Raw genomic sequence first — 17279 nt, forward strand, 5'->3', positions numbered from 1 at the left:
AATGATTTTATTTTTTGAAAATGGCGTCAAAATTTCCTCATATGAAATAATCATGGCTATGAAACGGCATTGCTTAACAATCGGAATAGTTTTAGAATTAGATATGCGATGTGTGTGAAACTTAGCATTTATTTATTGGAATCGGAAAACTAATTAAGGCCACTTAAAAATCTCATTGACTTGGCGCAGAAGTGCTTAATAACATAGATTTGTAGCTTATGATTTACTCTCTGACGCATAGAACATCTCATCTTACCTCATTGCAGACTAGACCTTCCTTAGCTGGATCGTCATATTAGGTTACTGTCGAAAGCTTTGTTCACAGTTGCGCAATAAAGGTTGTGATAGAGGTCGTGGGAAGGAACTAGGTGTTAGCATAAATTATTTCATATTGCCTTCTGTCCCACTTATATTGCATGTAGCAGACAATGTTTCACATCACCTATTAGAATGGAATGATTGAAAATGCAAATAGTGCGTTTGGGGTGACTATATTTCAGTTTAGTTCTTGTTTTGATAATTTTTTGAGGAGTGAACGACGCATATTTAAAGCCTTATCGCGAATATATGCTTTATGTCGGAAGTAAAAATGTGATTCAGCAATTCAGAATGATATTCTTCGAAGATACATTCTGAATATTGATGTATTATCGAATAGTTATATATTATCATCACCAATATGAATTAAAAAACTGCCTACTACTTGAAAATATAAATAAAACAGGCATTGCGACCAGATTTTAGCTTTTTGCAGCATTCTAAAGTTACATTTACATTCTCCACGTTACTTTGAAAACAATTGTTTCGAGTTAAAATTCTCCTTAAACTCCCAGACAGCTGCTGTAAGTTTTTTTTCTCATGGTTTCGATATTATGACGTTTTCATGGCCACGTTCCACCGTTTCCTTTACCGCTATTTCTGGGGAAAGGGTCGGTGATGAGTTAGGGTGCCTTCACAGCTCTGCGTTGCGTCGAGGCGACGAGAGCTCCTGCCCCACCGGCAAATTGTTATCATCACTGCTTTGCGTTGCGAAAACAAACGAAAGGAAAGAAGCGTTAGCTCCTAAAAATCGGCCCGGGAGCGTGTCATCTTATGATTTCGAACTAATTACACAATACGGATGTTGTTTTGTGTATTTTTGCGCAGGTTTCATTTCTAAAGAATTCTTTGTTAAGGCCTGGTTACACGGTACATTAACACATACAAGTCAATGTACGTTTGCGTGAATGATTTTGGTGGACCGGAACGGAACATATACGAATGCGTGAACCAAATTAGAACAGGTTATATTTTCTGTGCATGCCTTGGCACAAGTTGGGTGGTTACACGGTGAATTTTGGCGTTCATTCTCGCGTTCATACATTTAGACATTAACCCGTTACACAATACATTAACCCGTACGTGTTAATGTATTGTGTAACCAGGCCTTTAGATATTAATTGCATTGTAGGTAAGTATTTATAAAATATAGTCGTTAATTATGTATATAGTGATGACACTTGCCTATCCATTATTATGGCCTTTAAGTTTTATTTCTTTACTCGAAATTTACGGAAAATGACACGTCACATAACTTCAGTGAAAATGAGTAGCTCGAAAATTTACATGGAACATTTATTTATGATAGTCGTGTTGCACCTATATGAGTGATTTTTGAAGTGAAAAATTCTTTAGCGGCGTTAAGTACTTTTGTGGGATGGAGAAAAAGCATAGAATTCGCGTGAGCGTCACCGACCCGACACCGCGATCGCTACAGCGAGATATACATATGTATAGTGTATACAATGGTATAGGTTGCGTTATCGCTATACTTTAAATGGGAACTGTACTTTGTTAATATATTGTTAATATATAGTACAATTTAAGGCAGTTTCTTTTATGTGTTAATTTTATCAGAAACTCATATGGGTAGCGATGAAATAATGGATATCCCAAATTTTAACTTTGTTGCAAGTTCCAAAAGAAATAATCGACCAGCAGGAGTAGCTATTTATCAAAATGTGGACACACTTTATTATTGCACAAATTAAATGGATGTGCATGCGAAATACGCCAGCATGTTCAACACTACTACTTCTGATATCGGCGACATGTGTATATGTCGTTACCACTCTGGTGATAGTCAGTTCATCATTTTGGTTGCCGTTTACATTTCTCCGGATAGTGCATTACGTGCTATACGAGACTTTTTGTATGAAAATTTATTTACATATTCTCATGACGCATCTGCATTGCTTAAAAAAAATGGAAAAAGATTTGATGATTTGCCAATGATTTTGAGTGGAGATTTCAACATAAACTTTGCAGACGATAAAAATATATCATTAATTGAATTTTTAAATAATGAATTTGGTTTAAAAATGTCAAATGATCGCAATATCAGTACTGCGAAATATAAAACTACAATACAAAACTAAAATGTATACATTTTTTATTAGGTTGCAATGGGTTAAAGTGTTTTTATAACACTCGAAAATCTCAAAATTTTGGTAACCTCCAGGACCCCCACTTCTGCTGATAGGTTACCCCTCCAATAGCCAATAGCCTTGTCCCTATCCTGGATCCGCCACTGGAGATCGTGGAAGTGGGTCTTTGGTGTAAGTAATATCCGTTAAACACTTCTTAACTTTTCCTTCCTGTTCCGCTCTTTCCCAGAATTATTACTCCTCCCTGCGCCCCCTTGACTTGAATTTTTATTCTATCCTCCTCTCTCCGCCGTATCACATCCTACCATTCACCTCACGTATCCATTTGCCTCCCCCCTAACTCACCACCCTCTGTCATGCCGCCTTACGTGCGTATAAATAGTTCTAACGCCAACCTTCTTTGATCAAAGATTTACTTTCCGGTGAACACTTGTGGATGAGGTTGGTTGGAGAGGTATTTGCAATTTTCATGAAAACTTCAAAATATAGTGATCTCTCGGTAATCCGGTAGATATCGGACCAGAGCACTGCCGGATTACCGAAAACGTCGTATAACTGGAAATCACTAATAATGACGCCATTTAACGGCAGAAGCTGCGTTTTATTGTCTACATACATGTATATAATAAATTGCATTATACACTACATTAGTTCATAGTACATAAACGTAATTGAAGTGTTAACGTAAAGCGGATCGGGTTGGTGTGGTGGCCAGAGTGTTGGCTGCCCACTCCGTGGGCTCGGGTTCAAATCCCGGCGGTGGCAGGGAATTTTCGGAGACTGCCCGATCCTTGCTTGATTGTTGTGTGGAGGAAATTTCAAGGACAACACTCCGTCCGTCGGATGGGACGTAAAGCCGTGGTCCCATTGGCGCCTTTCGTTTAGAGCAGGCTAATGCCGACGCCGGGTTTCTCTCCACCCTTCCTTACCTACCTTTCCCTCATGGCGCAAGTTACCTAAGCGGTCGCCTCCTCCAAATACCATACCATATCATACCTGTTAACGTAAAGTAAAACTACAATAAAGAAAAATTAAACTTACATTAGAGCACGGTATTGTTTCGTATAAATAGTCCACTGAACTGTTCGTGCATGTCTCGCATCTCAGTAAGCAAAACTTTCCCCATTTTCTGAGTTGGGCTAAGTTCACCTGCGGAGTAGACTGCTCGAAATAACCGAGTTACTCGCTTTGTAGCTCCCTGCATAAAAACGCCGCATTACTGGCCGGCCCGGAGAAGTGAAGTACCGGATTATAGAGGGATTACTGTATACTCATTTGAACTATCTAATCAATTGACGGCCCCAAAAAAACCCAAAAAATAGGATTTCTTTTCCATATTTTCTGAACATCGCATTTAAAGGTTGCGTATTCTTTATTTTTACCTAGGTTCTTATTGTGATAATTATCTAAGAATGTGAAAAATGTTGATTAATCCTAAAATATGCATGTCACTTTCATAAAAACTGATATAATGCGAACAATCCTTTAGGAGTCGCGGTAAAAATAAAACTTGGCTCGTCGAACTTCTTTTAGATCTATTAGAAAAATTATTGAAATAAAATCGCGTTCATTTCAAGAAAATGGCGCCCTGGTGGGATCCAATAGCTGGTGTTATAAAAAGTATTTACTCTGAAATATTATGATTGACTTTTGCTCATTACATGCGCCATTAATCCGCTTTTAACCTCGTTGGGTACTGTCTATGATGGAAAAGTATTTTTTAATAGCATGCGCAAAAATTATCTAATTTGAATCGCGCAGTCACGAACTTATCGCATTGAATATTTATTTTTTGATAAAAAAACCCTCATTTAATATGTATATAAGTATCGTGCCAGGTTTTTCCTTCTCCGTTTCTATTTGTCAGTTATTCACGGTCTTAACTCGGATATTCACCCCCTGATGACCTCATTGAAATTTGCACCTTTTAAATTGCGTCACAGTTACTAAATGGTTAAACTCGTTGGTGTCGTAATTTCACGTTGGTGTCATTGAGTAGTTTGTAATTATAAACGTCCTCTGAGAAAGGAATGTTAAGCCTCCTCCTTTTTTTCCTGGGGTATCGTTTATGGATGTGTTGAAAGGGATTGTGAATTGAATCGTATGCAGCTGAGGATCATTCTGAGATGACCTTGGAATATAAGATCCATATGACCTTAGAAGTCTAGGTTACTACTTCATGGGTATTGCCACACTCCGTCGGATACGTAGAATGCTATTGAAGCGAACCCCTCATCCATGTCATGGGATTACAGTACAATGCTTATCTCCTTATGATACTCATTTTACGTTCAAATGAAGCCCTTCCTATGATGTGATGAGTCCTTCTTTAGTGCATATACATTACACTGGGGACATTTTCTGAAAACTTCCTTGCTGTATTAATGTATCATTACTATTTTGGGCTGTACGTTGATAAGTGAACGGAGGTGTAAGTCTGAAAACAATACACAATTCATCTAGGTTTATTTGTACTATTGATATAACAGTATTCATGGAAATACTTCTCCATTTTGGCCGTTACGTAGTGGCACTATTACGAACTAACTGACGAATATAAGATATATATCATCATGTATCTATAAACATATCAGGGACTTTGAAAAATAAATATTTGAGAATAATCCTTTTTATCTACACGTCTTTTCATTCATTTAAAATTGGTTGTGTCGTAAGCCCTCTAAGAACTCTCCTTTGAATGCTTCACACTGCCTGTTGTATTATAAACTGGTAATTATGTCTGAAAAGATTTTTTCATTCAATTTTTACGTATTCACCTGTGTTATCTTTTCAACCCTAACTTTTTTCCTTGACCATTATCTTCTGTGGACTGCAGCCGTTACTTGATGGAAGCAATTTTCCATGTTGACATTCACATACACCTACATCAATTAATAGATAAATGTGAATGGATCTGAATTAATAATTAATATACGGGAAGTTACACTAGTAAATTTACAGATTCTAAAACTATGGTAAAGGATTTTCGTTGAGTAGTAATCAAGTTATCGTATAGATTTTGAGATTGGAAAACCTCAGATTTTCTCTCTTGGTATTCACTCATGCAAAAAGGGTTTCCTAGCATAATGATTTCCATGATATTCGTGTACCATTTTTGAGTTTCTATGCATATTTTTCAGTTTTCTAATTCTTCTTCACGGCGTCTCGCGACTCCTCCCCTGAATCTGGTGTTGAAGGTGGAATTCCCCTTCCCTTCCACCTGTCCTTCTACGATTGTTTTCATCAGGCCATCATGGGTCAACGTACTGAATATAATTGCTAAATTATGTGAGACACGAGCCCATTTTGTTGATTCTTCTGAAAACTCCTATGTAGAAGAAACATTTTTACTTACGAATTTTAAAGGCATGAGGTCAGTAGGTGCGTCTTACCTTGGCGTATCAATCCAGCTCGTCGTCTCCTAGTCTGTTTGAAGGCCCGGTGTTGTGTTGCCTGGTTGACTATTGAGATTCCTAGAAAGAAGAAAGAGAGTAGATACCATTAGGATATGTTTTATTTAAGTTATCTCAATTAACCCCGAAAACAGCACAATGTGGCCTTAACATCGGGAGTTTAAACAATCAACAACAGATGATCACACCCACCCATGTCCTGGAAGCGGCAACCTATCCAGGCGGGACTCGAACCCGCGACTCTCGGTGAGGACTTATTCCCGCCGCCACCGAGACTGACAAATCGAATAGAAATGAGAATAAAAGGAAACGACTGTATTCACGCCCATATCTACCGATTCGATCGATGGATTTTTCTTCCTCATAGGAAAATCCACTAGGATTGGTAGTATATTAATTGCGTATGCTTGGTTTCGCTGTTAGTAGGGCCCGCCCGCCTTGTGACGCTGCGGGATTCCTCGTCCCTTCCCTTCCTTCCCTATCCCCTCCCCGGAGGCGTCGTCGGGATCTCATCGCGGCGGCGCCTCCTTCCTTGTTCCTTCCCGTCCTTCCCCTCCTGCGGGCAGAGGAAAAAAGCTAGCGCTTAGAATCCCTGCCCCAGGAGTGTAGTCCTTAGTGTCCACGTTTCCGCACCGTAGAGAGGTACACTCCAGATAAACCTCTTCACTAACCTTTTCTTTAAACGCTTACTTGCCGGCCTCGGTGGCGCCGGGGTAAAGTCCCCGACTGCTAGCCTAGAGGTCGCGGGTTCGAATCCCGCCTGGGTGGTTTGACCACCATCCAGGGAATGGATGTATGTGATTGTCAGACAAGTTAATTGTAATAGGGGACTATCTAGTCCTAAATTCGCTTGTGAAATAAAGACGACATTATTATTATTATTACATAACGATCCCCTCAGAAGCTCCTTCCTTTTCATGAACACCTCCTTTGCTAATGCAATTTGCTCACTTAAGTCCTTACTACTGTATCCATTTTCCTCTAATGTGCTGCCTAAATAGTTGAATTGCTCTGCCGGCTCAAGCTTCTCGCCACTTACTTTTATCTTCATTCCTCGCTCGCGATACTTTACAGAACCTCATTACCTTGGTCTTCTTGTGATTAATCCTCATCCCATACTCCTCGCACCGCTCGTCTAACGCATCCACTAGACTCTGCAGTCCCCTCGCTTTCTGGCTGATGAGCGCCTGATCATCCGCGAACCTAACCGATTTAAACATCATTCCTCCCACGTTCCTTCCTTCCAACTCGTCCCACGCTTCTCTTACCATCTCCTCAGCGTAAACGTTAAATAGCAGCGGCGATAAGGGACAACGTCTCACTCCCCGACCAATGCTTGCCCACCCAGATTCTCCATCTACTACCCTCACTTGCGCAGACAGAAAAACTTGAGCAGCGTTAACTGCCTTAAATTTTTCCAAATGCTTGGCGATTCGCAAGTGGAAACAATTCGCACGATTCAACAGGCTTTTCGGGAGTCTGCCATGAGCAGTACTCGAATAAAAGAGTGGTGCAATCAATTCAAAACATGTCAGTGGAAAGTGAATCGCGTTCAGGCAGGTCAAGTCAAGGTCATGTTGACAGTCTTCTTTGTCTCCAGTGGAGTGGTGCATCATAAGTACGCACCACACGGCCAAGCCATCGCCAAAGAGTACTATCTTGAGCTTCTTCGTCGCCTACGTGATGCTGTGCGGCGCAAACGACCGTATCCGTGTGCAACAAAAACTTGGCAGCTCCATCACGACAATGCTCCTGCCCACTGTGCACATCTAATTCAGAGTTTTCTCGCAAAAAAAACACTCTTCTGGTTCGCCAAACTGCGTACTCCCCCGACATGGCTCCCTGCGACTTCTGGATATTTCCTAGGCTGAAAATGCCTCTGACTCGACTTCATTGAAACTCCATTTCAAGAAAGGGAAGACATTAAACAGAATACGATGAGCTTAACAGCATTCCAAAAGATGCCTTCCAGAAATGTTTTGAACAGAATTTGGCAGAAGCTCTGGGAGAAGTGTGTGCATCACTAAGGAGACTACTTTGAAGGGGAATTGAAGTTTGTAGCTCTAGTTCAATAAATGTACTTTTAATTAACAATACTCCAATACTTTTTGAACAGCCCTCCTAAGTAATAGTAGCGTGCTGGACTTACAATTAGTGGAAATTCTTAATCGTAGGCGTTGAAGGAATAAAAACTTTTCTTTCTCGACATGGTGATTTATTTTGTCCGACCAATGGTTTCGTTACAGCGCGCTGCAGCGTAACATTTTCAAGGTGATGACAGCGTAACGTTTCCCACCTTCAAAATGTTACGCTGTTACGAAACCATGGTCAGACCTAATAAATCACCATGTGGAAAAAGAAAGTTTCTATTCCTTTCCCCTACGTCCCTTTTGGAATTTATTTCTCTTGAACGTTCATCGGTCAAATTTAGTGCCTCCGTTGGGAGAGGTATCAGCAACCACTTGGCTCTTGGTGTATTCAGAGGCAATCCGATGGAATTCTCCTAAATGTTTGGGCTAGGGCGAATTAATTATATTTCACGTGCACTCCTATTACGCTAGTAAAGTCTCATCTTCTATGTCTTGATATTATTAAAAACTTAAGCTTAACTTGACGGAACGTTTCCATGCCTTCCTTTTCCAATTAATAATCTCAATGGCAAAGGAAAAATTTAGTAAATAAAGTGAATCGGTTCAAAATTAACAAGTTGGATAGCATGCCTTATTTTGTACCTCGGGTGCAATAGTAGGTATATGGCTTTTGGGCTATTTTTCGTGGTGAAAATATTTTTATAATATCTCGCTTGACGGTTTGCAAGGATATCATAGTACGGCATTGGATTGGATGGCAAATTGTGTGAACGCTTGCTCAACAATGAGGATGGGGATATGACCTAATTGAACAAGTACCTATTTAATTACCGATGCATGAATACATGTGCAGAAACACTGGCGCGATGGAAAACGAAATTAGATGTGTCATTGCATGTACAGTCAGCCAGAATCGTGAAATAATAATAATGGCAGATTCTATACTTTCCACATGGAAAGTATAGCAAAACATACCTCTGGGTACGCAAAATTGGGCAAGATAAATATGTGGTTGGGGAAAGCGAGCACCTGGCAGGCCTTCATATTGCCCTGTTTATGAAACAGAATTCCTTACTCATAGTGGACAATGGGGAACTTGTATGAATTTTTTTTAAATTTAACAGGCGGACAAAAAATTATTTTCTCAATTATAAAACGAAAACCGCATGTAAATTTTTTAAGAGTTTTCCTTCGCGAGAATATGAGTGATAAATATAACGAATTTTAAGCGGCCCATACACGCCACGTGCGGCTGTGAGCTGCACGTTCGCGCAATGCAGGATGAAAAATCCTCGTGTGTGGAGTATAGCGTGCGCCGCACGGCGGGTCTGAAATCTGGACTAGTTTGAAAATTTCGGCACGACGAGCGTTGCATGACGGGCTATCGGTCACGTGGTATGGATTACAGTGAGGCAGACTTGCAAGAGTGATCGTGGTCAGGCGCGCAGCAGGAAATTTAGGCTAGGGGAGGTTTAGGCTCAACTAATAGACGCAATATATCTAAGCAAGCAACTTTTTTCATAAAAAAGTAAGCATGAAAGGTGATACCCCAGACATATTACTACATAACTTCTATATTCTAAGTGAGTTTCAAGAAAGTCGAAATAATGATTTTTGTCCACCTTTTTCCGGATCCGGACCACTGTGCGGTGTGGTGTGCATGTGGGAGTCCAAATGCATGCTGCATGCTGGTGATTGATCACCCCCTGCCAAACACCCTAGAGGTGGCTCGCAGGGTATTATGTAGATGTAGATGTAATACTGGGGGTATGACCCGCCAGGGTAAGCGGGAGGTGCGGGTGCCCTCCCCCAGGAATTTTATAAGATAAATGGTTCAAAATTATTTTCAATTTACGGCTTTCTGAGGGACATTTTATTAATCCTTACACTATTCTATAAGTAATCTTTATCCGATTAAGGAAAATGGATTAAATAAAAAAAATTCTCTGCGTTATGGGGTGGGGGTGGGGGGTGGTTTATCCCCCAAAACCCTCCTCGCTGCTCCACTGATCGTGGTGATAGGTCAGTTGCGACTAAGTTTTTCAGTGTTGTTTGTGACTGCGCAATTTTTCTGGAATCTTGACTGACTCAAACGCATTTATGTCAGTAAATTTATTGCCGAACTTTAAGGAAGCATGCAGAAATAAGCGCTATTCTTGGTTGATAAAATCAAAGGAGTACTCAAACAGACAGTTTACACCAAATCTTCCGTTTTCTTTTCCGAGGTTCACACACACTCAGTTAATAAAGCTGCCAATAACCTTTCTTTGCTGATTGGCATTGCCATTCCATGGCACGACAGTTTATGCGCACCAACATGGGTGATTTAAGCGTGCCAACTGGACCCAAAATTGAGCACACCTCTCATTTATAGTGGAGTAGGTTTGATTAATGGAATGGTAGGAATGATTTAATGGTATATAGTTGATATTTCGCGTCAATAATGAGTAATATGAACTGACTGTGGATCAGATGAACGGTGGATCCATTCCACCGTTCCTCCGCCAACTACGTCAAGGAAGGGATAAATTCTCCAGAGCCCATCGTGGCGAATAGCTAGGGATATTCGAATTCACTTAAAGCGTACGAATCATTTCATAGTTGGAAACAAAAATCGTGCACATTACCTCGCCGGTACTGTTTACTCACCCACTACCAGTGGAGTAACCAGGAATTGTGTTCGGAGGGCGGGGGGGGGGTCCAAACCGGGAGTGAGGAAAATTTTTGAAAAACAGGGTATTAAGTTGAGGGTTTTCAATTACTTTTAACACTTTAAATAATCGAAAAAACTTCATTTTTCAAAGAAATCTTTTCTATTTTCATGATTATTTCAATATTTGGTTTTCTTTAGCGATGCCAAGTAATTGTGCTTTTATATTTCGTGGTGGGAAGATGTCCGGACCCCCCGGATCTCCCCCAATCGCTACGCCATTGCCCACTGCAACCGGTTTTTATAAGACCCTCCACAGATAACAGACCCTCCACAAGTTCCAAAATATTCTACTGTTCAATTACGCAAGCTTTCGCGAGGTATATATTATGGTATCTGAGATAAATTGAAATTCTTTAAGACCGTTTAACACGCGGAAAGTAATTTCGCAGGTTATAACTGCATTAATTTGTCATTATGCCGTGGAATTGCGCGAATGAATGAACGAAATTAGAACGGGCTGTTTTGTCATCTCACGTCAATGCATTCTCGCATGCGTTATAGCAATTCACAGATTTACACGACGCAATTTTGACTGCGACTTTGTACACACGTCAGATTGTGTAATTACGGGACCTGTGTACAGTTAGCCTTTACACTAACGCCATATTTAAACGGACGCATTTTAAGTATTTTTAATCGAAAATCTTCGTGTTCTAAGGCTGTATAAACATTCGAGAAATCAACGAGTATGGAAACTACTTTGTAGAGGCTGGCAGTAATGAAGGGAATTAGGTCAAAACTGCAAGGAAGTGACCGGTTTCTTGCATTATAAAACCCATTCCCGGGTTTTGGGCCTTCATGTCAATGGAGAGTCGACGTGTAGTTCAGCAGCCGTTGGCTCGGGTGTATTTTTGCTGCGTGTCACACTTTCATTCGAAAGCAATTAGTCTTTATGTCTCGGGTGCCAAATGACGGCTACTTTACCTGTTTTGCGGTTATGCTTGGATGCTGTATTGGGAATGTTGACGTTTCCCGTCAAATATTACTCTTTAAGTGACTACCTTCATCGCCCATCTCATGGTCACATTCCCATGACTTTAATTTACTTGCAACACCATTTTCAAGAAGAAACGGAAGGAAGGGAACGATGCTGATCGGTGGCGTAGTCAAGAGTTTCGTTCGGGGGGTGGGGGTAGGAGGGGGGCCCAAAACCAGGGGGGGGAAATATTTTGAAAACAGGGTACTAAGCAGATGGTTTTAAACTAATTTTAACATTTATCATAATCGAAAAAAACTTAATTTATCAAAGAAATAGTTTTTAAATTCATGATTTTTCAATATTTTGTTTTCTTTTATGAAGGTAAATAATTGTGTTTTTATATTTTTAGGGGAGAGGGGTCCGTACCCCCCGGACCCACTCTCCTGGCCACGCCACTGATGCTGATTATGTACAACGATGCATTATCAGGTGTTTTTAAGCCATGTCATGGACTCACTCGAGATGTTCAAGAAACTTTTCGAATGACAGTCTTATGCATTATTTTTTCTTATGAAGAATTTTTGTTGCTATTTTATTTTCAAAATATAAAGTTAGTCTTTTTTGCGGTATTATTTTTATGGATACACCTAGTTTATGCGGTTAAGTTGAAATCTATAGAAATGTTGCTTTACGGGTTCAATGGTGGCAACATATTTAGGTTTGGATGGATGACAAAGCCAAATTTGGTCAAATGGTTTCAGATGGTGAATTAAAGGCATCGTCATTGACATTTGACTTTTGACATTGACCTTTGGTAGCCATATTTTTCCCTGTTATCTTAAAAGCGTCACGTATGGATAAAAGAGTGGTTTCATCATTTTTTCCATACCCAAAAAGCTAGGTCATTTTCTAGCCAAGCTAGGCTATGTCATTTTCACCAAGTAATTCAGTAATTTTTTCTATCTTTGAATTTTTAACATTGAAACTTCTATTGGCGAAATAAAATTTTGCGTTTTGTACCATATTATGAGGCTATATGTATAAATGATAAAATTTGGTTTACATCGAATAAAACTTCCCTCCTTTTTTGATGTGAGGGCCAAGTTTTATGAAAATCACACACCTGTAAGTGCACTGTTAGTGGATCAAAACTGATCTAAGATAGGACAGTCTATGTATTTAATCTGAGATTATTCTACCGTTATATCATTTATGGGGCCAATCAAATTATGAAACGTTTGGAAAAGCATTACATGGCCCGCCTAAAGTAGATGGCGGCCAAAACTTTACAGGCGTCCTGTGCGGTCCTTTCGCGGTGGTCTGTATCTTTCCGCCATCACAATGGACGCATTTGCCATGGCCTAAAGTCCCGCTTCCGCAATGATGCCTCTGGGAAATCTCAAGCAAAATTTCATGAGACACGAGGCGGCAGGATAAACACGTTAGGCTGTCGTGAAATATTTTACGCGCTAACTCCTGTGAGACATCTCGGTGAAAAATGTCGCTTTTATTATAAATATCGATGGAAAGGGTGAGGAATATATAGTGCTTACCTCAGAATGAGAATTTTTGGAATATAAATGACTTCTGCGAGCGTGGACTATTTGGAAAAAAATCCGATATAACGTGGCTAAATAGCTTAAGTCCTACCCAGCCGTGCTTAAAGGCCTGGTTACACGATACATTAACACGTACGGGTTAATGTCTAAATGTATGAACGCGTGAATGAGCACAAAAATGTACCGTGTAACTTGTGCGAATGCAAGAACGGAAAATAGAACCTGTTCTAATTTGGTTCATGCATTCGTACATGTTCCGTTCCGGTCCGCCAAAATCATTCACGCAAACGTACATTAACTCGTACGTGTTAATGTACCGTGTAACCAGGCCTTAAGACTAGTCAGATCGTAAACTGAAATCTAGACGAAACCTATTATGTAAATTCAAGAGCAGTTATTTGTGTTACTATCATAGCTTGTTAGTATTACTGACCTCTAAGAACAAATCGGATGGGAATCTCTGTCAGACCGTAGACTGGAAGCTAAACTAAACCTATTTCGTAAATTCAAGAGCAGTTCATTTTCCGACAAATTTAGCCGAATATTACGAACGCCAACATACTACGGAATATCAGATCATAAAAATAAAATTAGAGAGATAGACTGCAGAACAGATAGATTCAGAACGTCGTTTTTTTCCACGATCGATAAGAGACTATAACGGTAGCGTTGGAACTTGCTAATAGGGTAGCTGATTTTATAGTGTAGCCTACTAACTTACGTATTCCTTAGTGCAATTTACTGAATTTCCTTATTATTTCTAACAGCATGTTGTGCATGTTCTAGCTTAATAGGCATTTGAAGTTCTACCTCAATTAATTGTTGGTAAGTTTTGCCTTACAAGTATATTTTGTTATCGTGCGTAACATTTTAATGACCGTGTGTTGTACATGTGGGAAATGCTCCTGCATGCTGCATGCCGGTGATTGATCACCCCTGCCAAGCACCCTAGAGGTGGCTCGCAGAGTATTATGTAGATGTAGATGTAAAGAACGCAGAACTGACGCGCGGATTCACCCAGTTATTGACTCGTGGCGTTCCTTTATTCCACGGGGAAATGTTATTTTTGTTGAATTCAGCAGGGAAAAGAGTATGAAAGGAAAAGAGAGTGTAGAAAACTGTTTAGAAGAAAAAGTTGTTCTTTACTTTTCTTAATTTTTCTAGGTTGAAAAATGACATCGAAATCATTCTAAAGTCGCATAGTTTCGGTGCCAGGTTAAGCTTACAGTAATTGCACAACCAGGTCGAATTTTCTTGGATACATGTACTTCGAGGTGGAAAATTTAAAAAAATGTAAGGTGGACTCTAAAAACCTCAAAAGAAGTTGTCGGCAATCTTTTTTTCCGACCCATTCAATTGCGTTTGTGTGTTAATGACTTGTACTACCGAAGTGGAGTAATCGAGGAAATGTTCTATGCACCATTTAAATGAAAGAGTATGTTGATTGACCTTGCACGGATAAATGGGGTAATGAAACGAGTTTTAATCCGTTTTGCATATTATTTGAATCGGAGGTTGCATTTTATCCTTGCTAACGGGTAGGTAATTTATACAAATGTGGATACAGGTTCTCTGTTATTTACGGCGATGTCATAGATCAGATTTTAAGTGGTCAGCTGTGCCCAATCAATTAATTATTCGATCTAGGGTGTGCCAATTTTTTACAAATGAACTCCCGTAATTCGCTGAAATTTCTTCATTTTTTCAAATATTATTTTTACGATGCTAGCGCGGATTGCGCTTTTACACCGTTGAATACTCAAATCTTCAAATTAATTATTGGTATTTTAGTTTGGAGTTTTTGGGATTTTTTTATGAATTTTCTTGACGTTTTTATTGGATTATTACTAGCACTTGGAATAAAATACGTGCCCTAGTTGACTATTATGCCTTATGCCTCTAAATTGCTTTTTGCACAAGAGGTCAAATTAAAACATTTGCATGAAAGCATCACTGGCAGGCAACAATCCGATGATTGGTTTAAAACTTCCATCATCATTATGTTGTGCGTCTTAATTTCACTCTCAAGTTAAATGGTTTTTTATTGTAAAATATCTTAAACATTCGTTCGATAGTGAATCGTTACATAACTCTATCGCACGTGTCATGTACTCAATTCAAGCAATGGAAATTCATTCCTCTTAAAAATTGAGGTCTAGGCTAGTTATCGCAAGGAAAATATCCATAAAAACCTGTTTTCCCTTGATCAATTAACATGAAAGTGATACATTGTCTAAGAAACATCATTGCGGGGCTGTGCCTGTCTAAAAGTATCTAGCTATTAATCATCATTATTGGATCCCCGATGTCTGAATATAACCATTTTATCGTCGGGCAAAGTGAGTTGTTCCGCCATTGGTTTGTTTGATCATGCAAATCGAGTCACAGAAGCAAGGAACCGCGGAAAAAGCTTGTAGAATATCGATGGGAAGCGTGTGCAGTGTTCACTAAAGAGCTTGGCAGTGTATCCCAAGTACCCAGTGACCCGGCGCGATACATTATTTTGCCTGGCGCGTATCATTCTTATTCGCTGTCGTCATCCATCGGAGTCACAGCCTTGTGTTTCGTTTTTATGTCGTGTGAAAATTTATTTTCATGGATTGCAAATTAACTGGGGGGCTAGATTCACCGCCATCTAACCCTGTGAATCAAAGCGACTGCATTGAAAAATGCGCTTTGAAAGTTTATGCGACACTAATTCAGTTTTTTCGGAAACTATTCCGATTCCTAAAATGATCAGAATAAGAAAATATGCGAATACTTTGAAATTGGGAAAACAGTTTAAGAGCTTAGAAATATCAGAGTGCTAAGAATAACCGATGTCTCATATACAGTCATCTCATTGGTAGATACCTACCAGCGAGCCTCAGCATGTGAATGCATGAGAAATTTATGTAATTTTTTTATAAAATTAATTGATAGGGTAATCAGAGATCGTTTGAAATTTGGACGATCGTATTATGGATTCCTTTGCGAGATTCTCCGTAATATGATGAGCGATTTCCGCATATACCTAAGAGTTTAATGTGTTGGTTCCTCTTATACAGTGCTTCCCAAACAAAAGAAGACTTTGGACAGCTTGAAATTTTATCATGTATCAGGTCCATCTCCACCCCACGATCATCCTACCTCGAGATGTAACCATTCTACGCTACTGAACATAACGCATAGCGAACCTTACGTTAAGAAATGCTTTTATTTGTCCATTATATTTGCTCATATTTAAATAATAATATCTTTAGATGCACTTCGTCTTCAAAATCACCATTTACCCATTGTTAACCATTTTAATTTTCTTCGAACCACTCTTGATCATCTCACGGACCACCTGTGCTTACTTACGTCAACGGAATGGAAAAATGATGTAATTAAACTGTTGTAAATGTTCCCGGGAATGTAGAATCGTTGTTTAATATTTGAGCCGAAGCAAATGATTTCAAAGCTGCACACACAGAAAACAAGATCGAAATGCGACCAACATTGAAATGGCCAAATTCGAGATCATACACATGGCGAGTTTGATTTGCTGACTACTTTAATGGCGTTATGTACGTGTTATTTATTTCGAATGGGAATATTATTTCCATGAAATTTATTACTCACGAATGGGGAGAAATATTAGGATTTTAGTAAAATCTATGGGTAATAATTTGATTAGCCAACTTTTTCTGTATCCCATTTTAAACCCCAACCTCACTCCATTCATATCATATGTATATCTATACCATTATAATTGTATATCGAAGTTGGCGTACCAATGTGGACATCAGGCATCACATTTTGAATTCACCAAGGATGAAGTTCGCCATAATATTTGCCTTAGCCGGGATTCGAACCCGGGTATCCCGATGGCCAGTCAGGCGTTTTAGCCAATTACACCACCAAGCCATCAAGACATCTTCTCAGAACGAACTTCAGGATGGGATTGACCAAACGTGGTGTTGACGTTACAAGTACACAAAGTGGCTTACTAAGCCACTACCATGCCACAGTCGGAGAAGTAAAACATATTTTGCCGCTGGTCGGCGACGACGAATTTCAAAGCACTACTCGAAACAAGTGACTTTGTACGCAGTCAAGCATACGGGTGCAAATTTATACATGCACCAAGGATGAAGTTCTTCGTAGAAAAGTATCTGGTTAAGCCGGGATTCGAACC

General features: G+C 39.6%; 1 protein-coding gene across 2 annotated transcripts in view; it reads right to left on the reverse strand.

Annotated features, from left to right (window-relative positions):
* Positions 1-17279, reverse strand: part of LOC124159078 (protein scarlet) — a 220434-nt gene that overhangs the window by 122994 nt on the left and 80161 nt on the right. For both annotated transcript variants that reach the window (XM_046534605.1, XM_046534606.1), the window contains exon 2: positions 5819-5899. The gene's annotated coding sequence lies outside the window, so the exon portion shown is untranslated. The remainder of the gene's footprint in view (positions 1-5818; positions 5900-17279) is intronic.

The sequence above is a fragment of the Ischnura elegans genome, chromosome 5, assembly GCF_921293095.1.
Source record: "Ischnura elegans chromosome 5, ioIscEleg1.1, whole genome shotgun sequence".
Taxonomy (NCBI): domain Eukaryota; kingdom Metazoa; phylum Arthropoda; class Insecta; order Odonata; family Coenagrionidae; genus Ischnura; species Ischnura elegans.